Below are 16,349 nucleotides of genomic sequence, written 5' to 3' on the forward strand. Positions count from 1 at the left end.
GATGACTCAGCAGAGATTGGGGCACTCGTGGAGGACTCCTGGCCGCGGCCGGCTCCGTTTCCAGGTCGTGGTCGAGGAGGCAAGGCGAAATCCATCCCCGCATCTTCCGGGTCGGATATGGCTCGCAAGCTGTCAAGACCCCGACTCAATATAGCATGTAACACCTCATATCACTTTGCGGCCTCACACACGGTATTCCCACGGGTGTCGCCTTACCTTTGCCCGGGAGCGTTTGCGCCTTTTGGCACACGTATATGATAGTGTCGCTAGCATCCATATGATAAGGAGCCCGGGCTGACATGGCTAGTCGTAAACCCAAAGTGGCACAGACTTACAGGGACAGGCATCCATGACCCAGCATCGAACGTGTCGGTCATCAGCGAGTGAATTCGGGCTGTAGCAACTGGGCTAGCAGGACTCCGGTAAACCGGGCTGTAGCAGGCTAACAGGACTCTGGTAGACACCGCGTGACATTTCCCCGAAGGGACAGACACAGAAACGAAGAAGGACACATGCCGGCCAGCCTAAGTGTTCCGGAGCAGTAGCAAGCTACCAAGGCTCAGTGGAAGCACCAGGAGACATTTCCCAGTAAGAGAGGCTACCAAGGATAAACAACTAGATAGTCAGATCCCACACATACCAAGCATTTCAATCACATACACACAATATGCTCGATATGTGCAAATACAACATGTATCACAACATGACTCTACAACTAGAGTATTTATTCATTAGGCTCCGATGAGCGAGATATTACAAACATGGGTCTCATGACCCAACATTCAGAGCATACAAGTCAAAGCACAAGCGGAAGCTTAACATGTCTGAGTACAGACATCTACAAAGGAAAAAGGCTGAGAAGCCTGACTATCTACAAGATCCTGCCGAGGGCACAAGATTGTAGCTGAGATAACAAGCTAAACGTCAAAGTCCATGCGGATCTACTAGTGAGACTGAAGTCTCTCTGCAAAAACATAAATAGGCAAACGTGAGTACAAATGTACCCAGCAAGACTTACATCGGATCTAACTACATATGCATCATTATCAACAAGGGGTCGGTGGGGTTCAACTGCAGCAAGCCAGCTTTGACTCGGTGGCTATCCTGAACTATGACTGCGAGTAACTCTTTGAGGTGGTGCACACGAGTCCACATATTCACCAACCAATACACCACTATGGACCCACTCCCGTCTCCCTACGAGAACGCCATCCATAGCACTCACGCTTATCTTGCGTATTTTAAAGTATCCAATTTCACTTGTCTATGAACTGTTATAGGCAACCCAAAAGTCCTTTACCGCGGATACGGCTATTCGAATAGATGATGTTAACCCTACAGGGGTCTACTTCTTCATACATGTTTCCACCACTTAGCGTCTGCACACGACATGTGCTCGGCAGACTTCAAGCGAAAGCCGACGTGGGTGTAGACCATGACCTACCTAAACACTCAAGTCTCTAGTCCAAGTTTATCGCCTATTCAGGTTCCATCCGCAGGGAGTCCGGCCGAGGTTTCCACATACGGCCCCGAACGATGTGTACAGGGTTCCGTGACACCAAACGGGCGCCCAGTATACCCAGCCACGTGCCTACCGCATCACAGCCCACCCCTCTGGTCAGCGCTGCGCACGGCCTCCAGCATACTACAAACACCAGAAACTACTTGCAACTCCTGGGCAGAGGACAAGGGTGATTAAGAAGTCGAGCGGGGTCATATTTCAGGGCCCAATGCATGGTAGTAGCTGTTTCATGGATCACAAACATAGAACTCAGTTCCTAAGGACGGCTTCAATGAGACAACCCACCATGTACTCCTACATGGCCTCTCACCGCTACCTTTACCAAATCGTGTTCACACACTTAGCTCATACACAGTAGGACATGTTCACACACCTCTGATTCATCCCCGATGAATTAGACTTGACTCAACTCTAAGAAGTAGCAGGCATGACAAAAAAACATGAATGAGTAGGCACAACAGGGCTCAAACAACTCCTACTCATGCTAGTAGGTTTCATCTATTTACTATGGCAATGACAGGTCATGCAGAGGATAAAGGGGTTCAACTACCGCAGCAAGTAACAGATGAATCGTTGTTGTCTTAATGTAGTAAAAGAGAGCAGGAGCGAGAGAGTGGGATTGTATCGGAATGAACAAGGGGATTTTGCTTGCCTGGCACTTCTGAAGATAGTATAGCTCTTCATCGGTGTCATCGATCACATCGTTGGTACACGTCTACTGAGAGGGGACAAGCACCGACAAACAAAGAAGAAACACAATCAATGCAATGCACAATATGATGCATGATCATGACATGGCATAATGAGTGTGTTGGCCTAATGCAACTACAACAGATTAAATGGAGTTGGTTTGAATCCAAGATTCAAATTCAAACCCCATATGTGGATATTCAAATGCCATTTATATTATTTGTCCTAAACAGTACTCATAAGTTGTTCTAACATACACGAAACCAGTATAGATGGATAGATTGGATTTTTCTGATCATTTTTCATATATAAATTATTTCATTCTGAGTTACGGTTAAATTTCTATGAATTTTAGAAGTTTAGAGCATTTTCTACAATTTCTGGATTATTTAAAATTAAGCTAAATCCAGAAATAGATTTACTGCGTCGGCATGACACCATCATGACGTCAGCAGGTCAACCGAGTTGACCAGGGTCAAACCTGACCAGTGGGGTCCGCGTGTCAGTGTCACAGCTAATGACGGAGTTAATTAGTGCTAAGTTAAATGCTAACCTAAGTTAATTAGGGCGTGGGCCCACATGTCAGTGACTTAGCTGGTTAACTTAAAGTTAATTAGCACTAAACTAAATTAGCAGGGCTCTGGGCCCACTTGTCCGGACCCAGGGGAGGTCAACTGGGTCAACCCGGGTCAAACTTGCCGGAGTTGACCCGGGGCTCGTCGCCGGCAGGGCTAGAGACGGCGAAGGGGCTCGGGATTCCTCCTCCGGTGACCAAATGGCCGGTGGAGGGCATCTGCGGGACGCGGGCACTCGTCCGCGTCGAGTGGTGGCAGCGGCTGGGCCTGGGATGGCCGGAGTCGTCACCGGCGTCGACCTTGGCGGTCGCCGGAGCTCGGGTGAGCTCGGGGTCGACGCTATGGTGGGAAGGGTGGCTCGTGCGGGGCACCTACATACTCTACACGGAGCGGAGAGGGAGCTGAGCACGACGTCCGGACCGTTAGGTGGCCGGAGATACGTCGGCGGCGAGCACAAGCGGCGGCGCATGCGGGTGAGAAAGGTGCGGTGGCTATAGTGCACGAGAGCGAGAACGGTGAGGGGAAAGAGGATCAGTGGCTCACGGCGAGTGCAGGGAAGCGAACGGCGAGCTCGGGGAAGAACCGGAGTGGTCGGGGCGGCGGAGGCGATCTCGTCGTCGGGAGTTTGGGGACAAGCTCGGTGAGGACGTTCGGGGGCTTCCGGCAGGGCGTGGCTCGGTGAGGGGGGTGGAGGACGAAGTGGCAGAGCTTCTGGGCGCGTCGGCGAGGCGTGGGGTGGCCGGTGGCCATGGCTACGCCGAGCGGCGGCTGCGGCTGCGCTCGGGTGGGTGCGCGAAAGAGAAACAGAGGAGAGGGGAGGAGCGAGGGAGAGTGCGAGGGGGTTCCAGGGGCATGCGTGGCGGCGTTGGAGACGTCCAGGCGTCGAGGACGCAGGCAAGTAGGGTGGAGGTGGCCGCACGGCGGTGCGCGCGCGTCGGGCACGCGCCCGTCCTCCTGGCAGGGAGGAAGACGACAGGGGAGGGGCCAGGTGGGCTGGGCCGCACAGGTGGGCTGCCAGCTGGGCCGACCAGGTAAGTGGCCCAGGTAGGTGTTCTCTCTCTCTCTCCTTTCTAAATTGTTTTCTGTTTTCTGTTTTTCTGTAACTTCTGGGCTTTATTTAAAATACCAAAACATTTTCAAAAATCCTGAAAATAATTGTGGGCTCTTTTTGGAATATTCCCAACAACCCTCACTTAAGTTCAGAATTAATTGAGCATTTAAAATATTATATAGCATTTAAATGCCCAATTGCAAATAGCATATGATTTAATCCAGAGCCCAAATATGACATGGAAAAAGGTGCAACACCTCTGGTTAATGTTTCCAGCATTTTCCAGAAATGATGAACATTTTTGAAAGCCATTTGGATTCACTGAGAATATTTTAGTTGAACCTAGTGGATTCCTTTGATGCTAGGGTTTAGGCAATCCCCATTTCAGGTTTAACTGAAATTTAAACATGATGCAGCACCAGATGCTAGCACTAGGCATTAATAGAACTAGGGATGTGACAACTCACTCCCACTAAACAAGAATCCTGTCTCGAGATTCAAGCGTAGGGTAAGATGAAAGGGGAGCGCAAACTAACACAATCTTCACGATCCAGGTTGCACTTCAAATGAACGTTGATTCGATCACCATCATTGTCTCGATGTCTTGCTCCAGGAACTCCTACCAACATGACAACGAGAGGAAAAAGAAACTCTAGAAGGATTGATCTTCTCGAAGATCGAGCAACTCAGGATCCACTCACGGATTGAGACATAGAAACATCTCACGAGCTGAGACGCGAAGCACACATCTAGAGGAATGGAATGAAGCAGATGACGAAGGTTCACTAGGTAGACAATAATTTCACGCTTAAGAAGGTGGTGAACGGTTGTCAACGTAGCGAGGAGTTGGGTTGCCATGATACCATAACAAGACATCTTGGAGGAGGGTGACTCGTAGAAATATCCCCTTAAGTGGAAAAAAGAATTACCTTTGATTCCGAGATCATTGAAATTCTTTATACCAGCTTAAGGCAAATCAAAATCGATCATTTGGAGGAGTTCGGTGGAATGACATACCCCGACCAGTATGGATGATGTGGATTACCTTGTTGAAGACAACACAAGGGTTGATTTTGCTTATCATCGGAGATGGATGAGACCCAAGGTAGGATGGCACAATGACGGTGCAAGCTGGGAACAAAACACAAATGCTGGGAATGATTCTGTAACTGGGAAGAAACTCAACAACAGAGAGTGAGTCCACTGTTTGAAAATTTATAGCATAACCGAGGAAGCTAGGAGCAATCCTAGTTATGACGATGATAACACCTAGTGCTTGTGCGTGCTCTCAAGAACTTGATCATTTCCATAATCATCAAGGTTTTACCAATATCCGTGTCAAGGATCCTGGCAACACAACTTACTACCATGATGAATGGTGATGGATGATGCAGATGCAAAAGAAGATAACACCTTCTCAGATTTCACCTTAGCAGAGCCAAGGAAACAAAATCTGGATGATTGACCGAGAGACATTTAGCACTCCGCTTCTAATGTTCTCCTTGATGTGCTAGCGTAATCCATTCATAGATATGGTTTGATATCTAGAACATCAAGTAAAAGGTCGGACTTCGGGATCTCAAAAATCCATAAGGGTCAACTAGGGAGTAAATCCCACGAAATCCTTATGGGGAGGTAGCCAACTTTCTCAATCAAGAGCCTACAATAATGGGTCTTCCGGCTAGATATGTTGGCCATGACATCCATTTTACCGGGTTACAAAGAGACCAATATTATAGTTCTTGGGAAAACGTTCCAACCATCATATCTGCCTGCGATTCAGATCTGGCTGGTGTCGGGATATTCTAGACTCATCAAGTCTAGAAAGAAAAATGGAAGTTTGCAACACAAATCGATGAGACGGCGTTGCGAGAATCTCGGGGAATGAACTACGGTAGAAAACTCCAAACATAAACCGTTTCTGCTACATACATGTGAACATGCTGTCGCAGACAAGCATGACCACATAGTAGTCTTATAATAAAACACTACCGAGTTCCGGTGGGGAACCATCATTGAGGATAACGGAATCTTGTGCATGACCTAGGATAGCACAACAACTCCTTTCTCTTGAACAAGTCAGTCAGTGGCTTAGTGTGCTACGGAATTCATATGGAATGAAGATGATCAGTCTAACAGACCACAGAATACTTCGCATGTGCATAACTGACTTGGGTTGATTCCAGAGGAGGTAAAAACATGCTTTCTCAAATTCACGGCAGCAACTAGCATCAAATGCACATGAATTAGAGGAAGTCACTTCTTTCATCCGAACATATACTTCATGAACGGGTCATGAAGATAATGCTTATAAAAATTCGCAATACTAACTAGATGTTCTGCACGAATCATGGAGAAGATAAAAATGTTGCTGATGGGTTCAACAACAATTCATCTAGGTTTCCATGTAAGTGGAATTCCATAATTATGTGAACAAGTGATAGCATTGGTCAGACCCAAGAGATATAATGGTGTATGCTCGAGGGATCAGCCACGAGTAAGACAACATTAAGAATATTGTTGGTTCTGATTTGATTTGACGATAGCCCATACTCAAATCAGAGATTGAATAAGACAATAGGTCCAACAGTTTACCACGAGGATTAATCAATGAAGATATCATCTTTCTTCAACACACACACACACACACACACACACACACACACACACACACACAAAGAACTCCCTTTGGAATGAACTGAGTCGGACAAGCTTTTACCTTCCAACTCTCCAAGTTGTTTTCAGCTTAACCAACTAGCTCAGGGGTACCCAACACAGATTCTTGGAGAAAGGGTGGTTTATAAGAAACCAACTTGATCACGAACTCAACATAGCGGTCAGGTGACGACCTGGTGATACTTCCGAGAAGATAATCAGAAAATCACGAACCACCGGTATGTTACTAAGCTCGAGAGCAATCTTGCTTTTCAGGGCAAGACGATATGATCAAATGAGCGAGGGATTGACAAAATCCTAACTCAACGACCGAAAAGAGTGCATCGGAAATAGGGACTAGGTAGCACAATCAACCTTAGGGTGACGATGCAATAATCAACACGCTAAGAATGAGGTTATCGTCCATTTAACTACCAAGCAACGGAGTTGCTAGAATTATTGATTTCACACACCACGATTCACTTGTCGGCATTCCGGTTACAATAACACGGAAAACGAGGAATGAACAATGATGGCAAGAAGTATCACTGTACCAAGAGTTCATAAGATGGTGTGCAATTCCTATAATAGTCCCGATATAAAAGATGGTAATACTCCAAGGTAGAACAGAACAAAAGCTGGGTTGGCATTTTGATCTGCGAGATACAACTACTTTGACCCAATCCTAGATATGGATGAGGTACTGGAGTTTGTTTCTCCTAGTCATTCCGGAATAGAATGGCTTGCCGGACCACAAGAGTAATAGGCATCGATGAGCTCGAGTGCACAACTACTCTTGACTATCAATTGATAGACGAGGGTCAGAGGACAACTAAGAGGGACAACTGAAAAGAACATATGATTTCCTGAGTTGTGGATGCATGGATTAGGATGTCGAACGAGTTCAACATATTTCTTCCAGACAATTCATGCAGAGAGGTAGGACTGGCAGGGTCACAACATAGAATCGAGAACTCATCGAGCACTTTTGTTGTGATCTTTTATCCAACAAACATCTGCCGTAAGTGGTTCATAGTATTTGGAAGAAGGGAATACCACAGACCTCGAGGACTAATGCAAAGGTTACTAATTTCCTAAAGGAACTAGCAAACACTATCAACATGAGGTAAGTGGGGTGAATCTCGGGTTCATAACCCAGGAGTAGAATACCTACTAACTAAATGGCATCACGGGATGCTTTCGAGAATAAAGGCCAGAATCATCACACTAGGACACAAATCATGTCTAGATTACTAGATGGCACTCTAAGAAACCTAGGGTCATAATAATAACTCCAACATATATGTCGAGGCCATAGAGTACCTCAACTCAGCAGTTAGTGTGATTAACCTTGCCTAAAGAAACATCGGAAACGGAAAGGGGGATCTGCAAATGCATCAGACTATTTTAGAAACCTGGGATGACTCGGACAGCATGGGGACTGTAAATGCTCAAAAAGATTGGAGACATGCTACAAAAATGGTGGCATAACCACTCAGAGGCACAACATCAAGGTTTCAAGATCAATAGTTAACATACAGAGGTAGAAACTGAACTGAGGGTTAAATCCAACAATCTTATGGGTCTACTGATTAGTAACACGTGATCCTGATAGAAAGAAGAGAAAGCCTAGTTCCTTAACCCCGTAGGAAAGATAAGATGACTCAGATCAGAAGGGCATGAGGTAAAGAAGTAAAAAGAGCCTTATATTCCATCCCACAATCAATTCCCCTACATATAACTAAAGCATTTCTAGACTCAACTTCGACCAGTTTGGCTTGGTAATCCTACAGGCAGTCAGGCTCTGATACCAAAGCTGTCAGGACCCCAACTCAATACCACATCGATCTAGCATGTAAAACCTCATATCACTTTGCGGCCTCACGCACGGTATTCCCACAGGTGTCGCCTTACCTTTCCCCGAGACCGTTTGCGCCTTTTGGCACACGTATGTGATAGTGTCGCTAGCATCCATATGATAAGGAGCCCGGGCTGACATGGCTAGTCGTAAACCCAAAGTGGCACAGACTTACAGGGACAGGCATCCATGACCCAGCATCGAACGTGTCGGTCATCAGCGAGTGAATCCGGGCTGTAGCAACTGGGCTAGCAGGACTCCGGTAAACCGGGCTGTAGCAGGCTAATAGGACTCCGGTAGACACCGCGTGACATCTCCCCAAAGGGACAGACACACGAACGAAGAAGGACACATGCCGGCCAGCCTAAGTGTTTCGGAGCAGTAGCAAGCTACCAAGGCTCAGTGGAAGCACCAGGAGACATTTCCCGGTAAGAGAGCCTACCAAGGATAAACAACTAGATAGTCAGATCCACACATACCAAGCATTTCAATCACATACACACAATATGCTCGATATGTGCAAATACAACATGGCATCACAACATGACTCTACAACTCAAGTATTTATTCATTAGGCTCCGAGGAGCGAGATATTACAAACATGGGTCTCATGACCCAACATTCAGAGCATACAAGTCAAAGCACAAACGGAAGCTTAACATGTCTGAGTACAGACATCTACAAATGAAAAAGGCTGAGAAGCCTGACTATCTACAAGATCCTGCCGAGGGCACAAGATCGTAGCTGAGGTAACAAGCTAAACGTCAAAGTCCATGCGGATCTACTAGTGAGACTGAAGTCTCTCTGCAAAAACGTAAATAAGCAAACATGAGTACAAATGTACCCAGCAAGAATTACATCAGATCTAACTGCATATGCGTCATTATCAACAAGGAGTCGGTGGGGTTTAACTGCAGCAAGCCAGCTTTGACTCGGTGGCTATCCTGAACTATGACTGCGAGTAACTCTTTGAGGTGGCGCACACGAGTCCACATATTCACCAACCAATACACCACTATGGACCCACTCCCGTCTCCCTACGAGAACGCCATCCATAGCACTCACGCTTATCTTGCGCATTTTAAAGTATCCACTTTCACTTGTCTATGAACTGTTATAGGCAATCCAGAAGTCCTTTACCGCGGACACGGCTATTCGAATAGATGATGTTAACCCTGTAGGGGTGTACTTCTTCATACATGTTTCCACCACTTAGCGTCTGCACACGACATGTGCTCGGCAGACTTCAAGCAAAAGTCGACGTGGGTGTAGACCACGACCTACCTAAACACTCAAGTCTCTAGTCCAGGTTTATCGCCTATTCAGGTTCCATCCGCAGGGAGTCCGGCCGAGGTTTCCACATACAGCCCCGAACGATGTGTACAGGGTTCCGTGACACCAAACGGGCGCCCGGTATACCCGGCCACGTGCTTACCGCATCACAGCCCACCCCTCCGGTCAGCGCTGCACACGGCCTCCAGCATACTACAAACACCAGAAACTACTTGCAACTCCTGGACAGAGGACAAGGGTGATTAAGAAGTCGAGCGGGGTCATATTTCAGGGCCCAATGCATGGTAGTAGCTGTTTCATGGATCACAAACACAGAACTCAGTTCCTAAGGACGGCTTCAATGAGACAACCCACCATGTACTCCTACATGGCCTCTCACCGCTACCTTTACCAAATCGTGTTCACACACTTAGCTCATACACAGTAGGACATGTTCACACACCTCTGATTCATCCCCGTTGAATCAGACCTGACTCAACTCTAAGCAGTAGCAGGCATGACAAACAAACATGAATGAGTAGGCACAACAGGGCTCAAACAACTCCTACTCATGCTAGTTGGTTTCATCTATTTACTGTGGCAATGACAGGTCATGCATAGGATAAAGGGGTTCAACAACCGCAGCAAGTAACAGATGAATCGTTGTTGTTCTAATGCAGTAAAAGAGAAAAGGAGCGAGAGAGTGGGATTGTATCGGAATGAACAAGGGGGTTTTGCTTGCCTGGCACTTCTGAAGATAGTATAGCTCTTCATCGGTGTCATCGATAACATCGTCGGTACACGTCTACTGAGAGGGGACAAGCACCGACAAACAAAGAAGAAACACAATCAATGCAATGCACAATATGATGCATGATCATGACATGGCATAATGAGTGTGTTGGCCTAATCCAACTACAACAGATTAAATGGAGTTGGTTTGAATCCAAGATTCAAATTGAAACCCCATATGTGGATATTCAAATGCCATTTATATGATTTGTCCTAAACAGTACTCATAAGTTGTTCCAACATGCATGAAACCAGTACAGATGGATAGATTGGATTTTTTTGATCATTTTTCATATATAAGTTATTTCATTCTGAGTTACGGTTAAATTTCTATGAATTTTAGAAGTTCAGAGCATTTTCTGCAATTTCTGGATTATTTAAAATTAAGCTAAATCTAGAAATAGATTTACTGCGTCGGCATGACACCATCATGATGTCAGCAGGTCAACCGAGTTGACTAGGGTCAAACCTGACCAGTGGGGTCCGCGTGTCAGTGTCACAGCTAATTGACGGAGTTAATTAGTGCTAAGTTAAATGCTAACCTAAGTTAATTAGGGCGTGGGCCCACATGTCAGTGACTTAGCTGGTTAACGAAAAGTTAATTAGCACTAAACTAAATTAGCAGGGCTCTGGGCCCACTTGTCCGGACCCAGGGGAGGTCAACTGGGTCAACCCGGGTCAAACTCGCCGGAGTTGACCCGGGGCTCGTCGCCGGCAGGGCCAGAGACGACGAAGGGGCTCAGGATTCCTCCTCCGGCGACCAAATGGCCGGCGGAGGGCATCTGCGGGACGCCAGCACTCGTCCGCGTCGAGTGGTGGTAGCGGCTGGGCCTGGGATGGACGGAGTCGTCACCGGCGTCGACCTTGGCGGTCGCCGGAGCTCGGGTGAGCTCGGGGTCGACGCTATGGTGGGCAGGATGGCTCGTGCAGGGCACCTACATGCTCTACACGGAGCGGAGAGGGAGCTGAGCACGACGGCCAGACCGTTAGGTGGCCGGAGATACGTCGGCGACGAGCACAAGCGGTGGCGCGTGCGGGTGAGCAAGGTGCGGTGGCTACAGTGCACGAGAGTGAGAACGGTGTGGGGGAAGAGGATCAGTGGCTCACGGCGAGTGCAGGGAAGCGAACGATGAGCTCGGGGAAGAACCAGAGCGATCGGGGCGGCGGAGGCGATCTCGTCGTCGGGAGTTTGGGGACAAGCTCGGTGAGGACGTTCGGGGGCTTCCGGCAGGGCGTGGCTCGGTGAGGGGGGTGGAGGACGAAGTGGCAGAGCTTCTGGGCGCGTCGGCGAGGCGTGGGGTGGCCGGTGGCCATGGCTACGCCGAGCGGCGGCTGCGGCTGCGCTCGGGTGGGTGCGCGAAAGAGAAACATAGGAGAGGGGAGGAGCGAGGGAGAGTGCGAGGGGGTTCCAGGGGCATGCGTGGCGGCGTTGGAGACGTCCAGGCGTCGAGGACGCAGGCAAGCAGGGTGGAGGTGGCCGCACGGCGGTGCGCGCGCGTCGGGCACGCGCCCGTCCTCCTGGCAGGGAGGAAGACGACAGGGGAGGGGCCAGGTGGGCTGGGCCGCACAGGTGGGCTGCCAGCTGGGCCGGCCAGGTAAGTGGCCCAGGTAGGTGTTCTCTCTCTCTCTCCTTTCTAAATTGTTTTCTGTTTTCTGTTTTTCTGTAACTTCTGGGCTTTATTTAAAATACCAAAACATTTTCAAAAATCCTGAAAATAATTGTGGGCTCTTTTTGGAATATTCCCAACAACCCTCACTTAAGTTCAGAATTAATTGAGCATTTAAAATATTATATAGCATTTAAATGCCCAATTGCAAATAGCATATGATTTAATCCAGAGCCCAAATATGACATGGAAAAAGGTGCAACACCTCTGGTTAATGTTTCCAGCATTTTCCAGAAATGATGAACATTTTTGAAAGCCATTTGGATTCACTGAGAATATTTTAGTTGAACCTAGTGGATTCCTTTGATGCTAGGGTTTAGGCAATCCCCATTTCAGGTTTAACTGAAATTTAAACATGATGCAGCACCAGATGCTAGCACTAGGCATTAATAGAACTAGGGATGTGACAACTCACTCCCACTAAACAAGAATCCTGTCTCGAGATTCAAGCGTAGGGTAAGATGAAAGGGGAGCGCAAACTAACACAATCTTCACGATCCAGGTTGCACTTCAAATGAACGTTGATTCGATCACCATCATTGTCTCGATGTCTTGCTCCAGGAACTCCTACCAACATGACAACGAGAGGAAAAAGAAACTCTAGAAGGATTGATCTTCTCGAAGATCGAGCAACTCAGGATCCACTCACGGATTGAGACATAGAAACATCTCACGAGCTGAGACGCGAAGCACACATCTAGAGGAATGGAATGAAGCAGATGACGAAGGTTCACTAGGTAGACAATAATTTCACGCTTAAGAAGGTGGTGAACGGTTGTCAACGTAGCGAGGAGTTGGGTTGCCATGATACCATAACAAGACATCTTGGAGGAGGGTGACTCGTAGAAATATCCCCTTAAGTGGAAAAAAGAATTACCTTTGATTCCGAGATCATTGAAATTCTTTATACCAGCTTAAGGCAAATCAAAATCGATCATTTGGAGGAGTTCGGTGGAATGACATACCCCGACCAGTATGGATGATGTGGATTACCTTGTTGAAGACAACACAAGGGTTGATTTTGCTTATCATCGGAGATGGATGAGACCCAAGGTAGGATGGCACAATGACGGTGCAAGCTGGGAACAAAACACAAATGCTGGGAATGATTCTGTAACTGGGAAGAAACTCAACAACAGAGAGTGAGTCCACTGTTTGAAAATTTATAGCATAACCGAGGAAGCTAGGAGCAATCCTAGTTATGACGATGATAACACCTAGTGCTTGTGCGTGCTCTCAAGAACTTGATCATTTCCATAATCATCAAGGTTTTACCAATATCCGTGTCAAGGATCCTGGCAACACAACTTACTACCATGATGAATGGTGATGGATGATGCAGATGCAAAAGAAGATAACACCTTCTCAGATTTCACCTTAGCAGAGCCAAGGAAACAAAATCTGGATGATTGACCGAGAGACATTTAGCACTCCGCTTCTAATGTTCTCCTTGATGTGCTAGCGTAATCCATTCATAGATATGGTTTGATATCTAGAACATCAAGTAAAAGGTCGGACTTCGGGATCTCAAAAATCCATAAGGGTCAACTAGGGAGTAAATCCCACGAAATCCTTATGGGGAGGTAGCCAACTTTCTCAATCAAGAGCCTACAATAATGGGTCTTCCGGCTAGATGTGTTGGCCATGACATCCATTTTACCGGGTTACAAAGAGACCAATATTATAGTTCTTGGGAAAACGTTCCAACCATCATATCTGCCTGCGATTCAGATCTGGCTGGTGTCGGGATATTCTAGACTCATCAAGTCTAGAAAGAAAAATGGAAGTTTGCAACACAAATCGATGAGACGGCGTTGCGAGAATCTCGGGGAATGAACTACGGTAGAAAACTCCAAAACATAAACCGTTTCTGCTACATACATGTGAACATGCTGTCGCAGACAAGCATGACCACATAGTAGTCTTATAATAAAACACTACCGAGTTCCGGTGGGGAACCATCATTGAGGATATCGGAATCTTGTGCATGACCTAGGATAGCACAACAACTCCTTTCTCTTGAACAAGTCAGTCAGTGGCTTAGTGTGCTACGGAATTCATATGGAATGAAGATGATCAGTCTAACAGACCACAGAATACTTCGCATGTGCATAACTGACTTGGGTTGATTCCAGAGGAGGTAAAAACATGCTTTCTCAAATTCACGGCAGCAACTAGCATCAAATGCACATGAATTAGAGGAAGTCACTTCTTTCATCCGAACATATACTTCATGAACGGGTCATGAAGATAATGCTTATAAAAATTCGCAATACTAACTAGATGTTCTGCACGAATCATGGAGAAGATAAAAATGTTGCTGATGGGTTCAACAACAATTCATCTAGGTTTCCATGTAAGTGGAATTCCATAATTATGTGAACAAGTGATAGCATTGGTCAGACCCAAGAGATATAATGGTGTATGCTCGAGGGATCAGCCACGAGTAAGACAACATTAAGAATATTGTTGGTTCTGATTTGATTTGACGATAGCCCATACTCAAATCAGAGATTGAATAAGACAATAGGTCCAACAGTTTACCACGAGGATTAATCAATGAAGATATCATCTTTCTTCAACACACACACACACACACACACACACACACACACACACACAAAGAACTCCCTTTGGAATGAACTGAGTCGGACAAGCTTTTACCTTCCAACTCTCCAAGTTGTTTTCAGCTTAACCAACTAGCTCAGGGGTACCCAACACAGATTCTTGGAGAAAGGGTGGTTTATAAGAAACCAACTTGATCACGAACTCAACATAGCGGTCAGGTGACGACCTGGTGATACTTCCGAGAAGATAATCAGAAAATCACGAACCACCGGTATGTTACTAAGCTCGAGAGCAATCTTGCTTTTCAGGGCAAGACGATATGATCAAATGAGCGAGGGATTGACAAAATCCTAACTCAACGACCGAAAAGAGTGCATCGGAAATAGGGACTAGGTAGCACAATCAACCTTAGGGTGACGATGCAATAATCAACACGCTAAGAATGAGGTTATCGTCCATTTAACTACCAAGCAACGGAGTTGCTAGAATTATTGATTTCACACACCACGATTCACTTGTCGGCATTCCGGTTACAATAACACGGAAAACGAGGAATGAACAATGATGGCAAGAAGTATCACTGTACCAAGAGTTCATAAGATGGTGTGCAATTCCTATAATAGTCCCGATATAAAAGATGGTAATACTCCAAGGTAGAACAGAACAAAAGCTGGGTTGGCATTTTGATCTGCGAGATACAACTACTTTGACCCAATCCTAGATATGGATGAGGTACTGGAGTTTGTTTCTCCTAGTCATTCCGGAATAGAATGGCTTGCCGGACCACAAGAGTAATAGGCATCGATGAGCTCGAGTGCACAACTACTCTTGACTATCAATTGATAGACGAGGGTCAGAGGACAACTAAGAGGGACAACTGAAAAGAACATATGATTTCCTGAGTTGTGGATGCATGGATTAGGATGTCGAACGAGTTCAACATATTTCTTCCAGACAATTCATGCAGAGAGGTAGGACTGGCAGGGTCACAACATAGAATCGAGAACTCATCGAGCACTTTTGTTGTGATCTTTTATCCAACAAACATCTGCCGTAAGTGGTTCATAGTATTTGGAAGAAGGGAATACCACAGACCTCGAGGACTAATGCAAAGGTTACTAATTTCCTAAAGGAACTAGCAAACACTATCAACATGAGGTAAGTGGGGTGAATCTCGGGTTCATAACCCAGGAGTAGAATACCTACTAACTAAATGGCATCACGGGATGCTTTCGAGAATAAAGGCCAGAATCATCACACTAGGACACAAATCATGTCTAGATTACTAGATGGCACTCTAAGAAACCTAGGGTCATAATAATAACTCCAACATATATGTCGAGGCCATAGAGTACCTCAACTCAGCAGTTAGTGTGATTAACCTTGCCTAAAGAAACATCGGAAACGGAAAGGGGGATCTGCAAATGCATCAGACTATTTTAGAAACCTGGGATGACTCGGACAGCATGGGGACTGTAAATGCTCAAAAAGATTGGAGACATGCTACAAAAATGGTGGCATAACCACTCAGAGGCACAACATCAAGGTTTCAAGATCAATAGTTAACATACAGAGGTAGAAACTGAACTGAGGGTTAAATCCAACAATCTTATGGGTCTACTGATTAGTAACACGTGATCCTGATAGAAAGAAGAGAAAGCCTAGTTCCTTAACCCCGTAGGAAAGATAAGATGACTCA

The sequence above is a fragment of the Triticum dicoccoides genome, chromosome 4A (genome assembly GCF_002162155.2).
Source record: "Triticum dicoccoides isolate Atlit2015 ecotype Zavitan chromosome 4A, WEW_v2.0, whole genome shotgun sequence".
Taxonomy (NCBI): Eukaryota; Viridiplantae; Streptophyta; class Magnoliopsida; order Poales; family Poaceae; genus Triticum; species Triticum dicoccoides.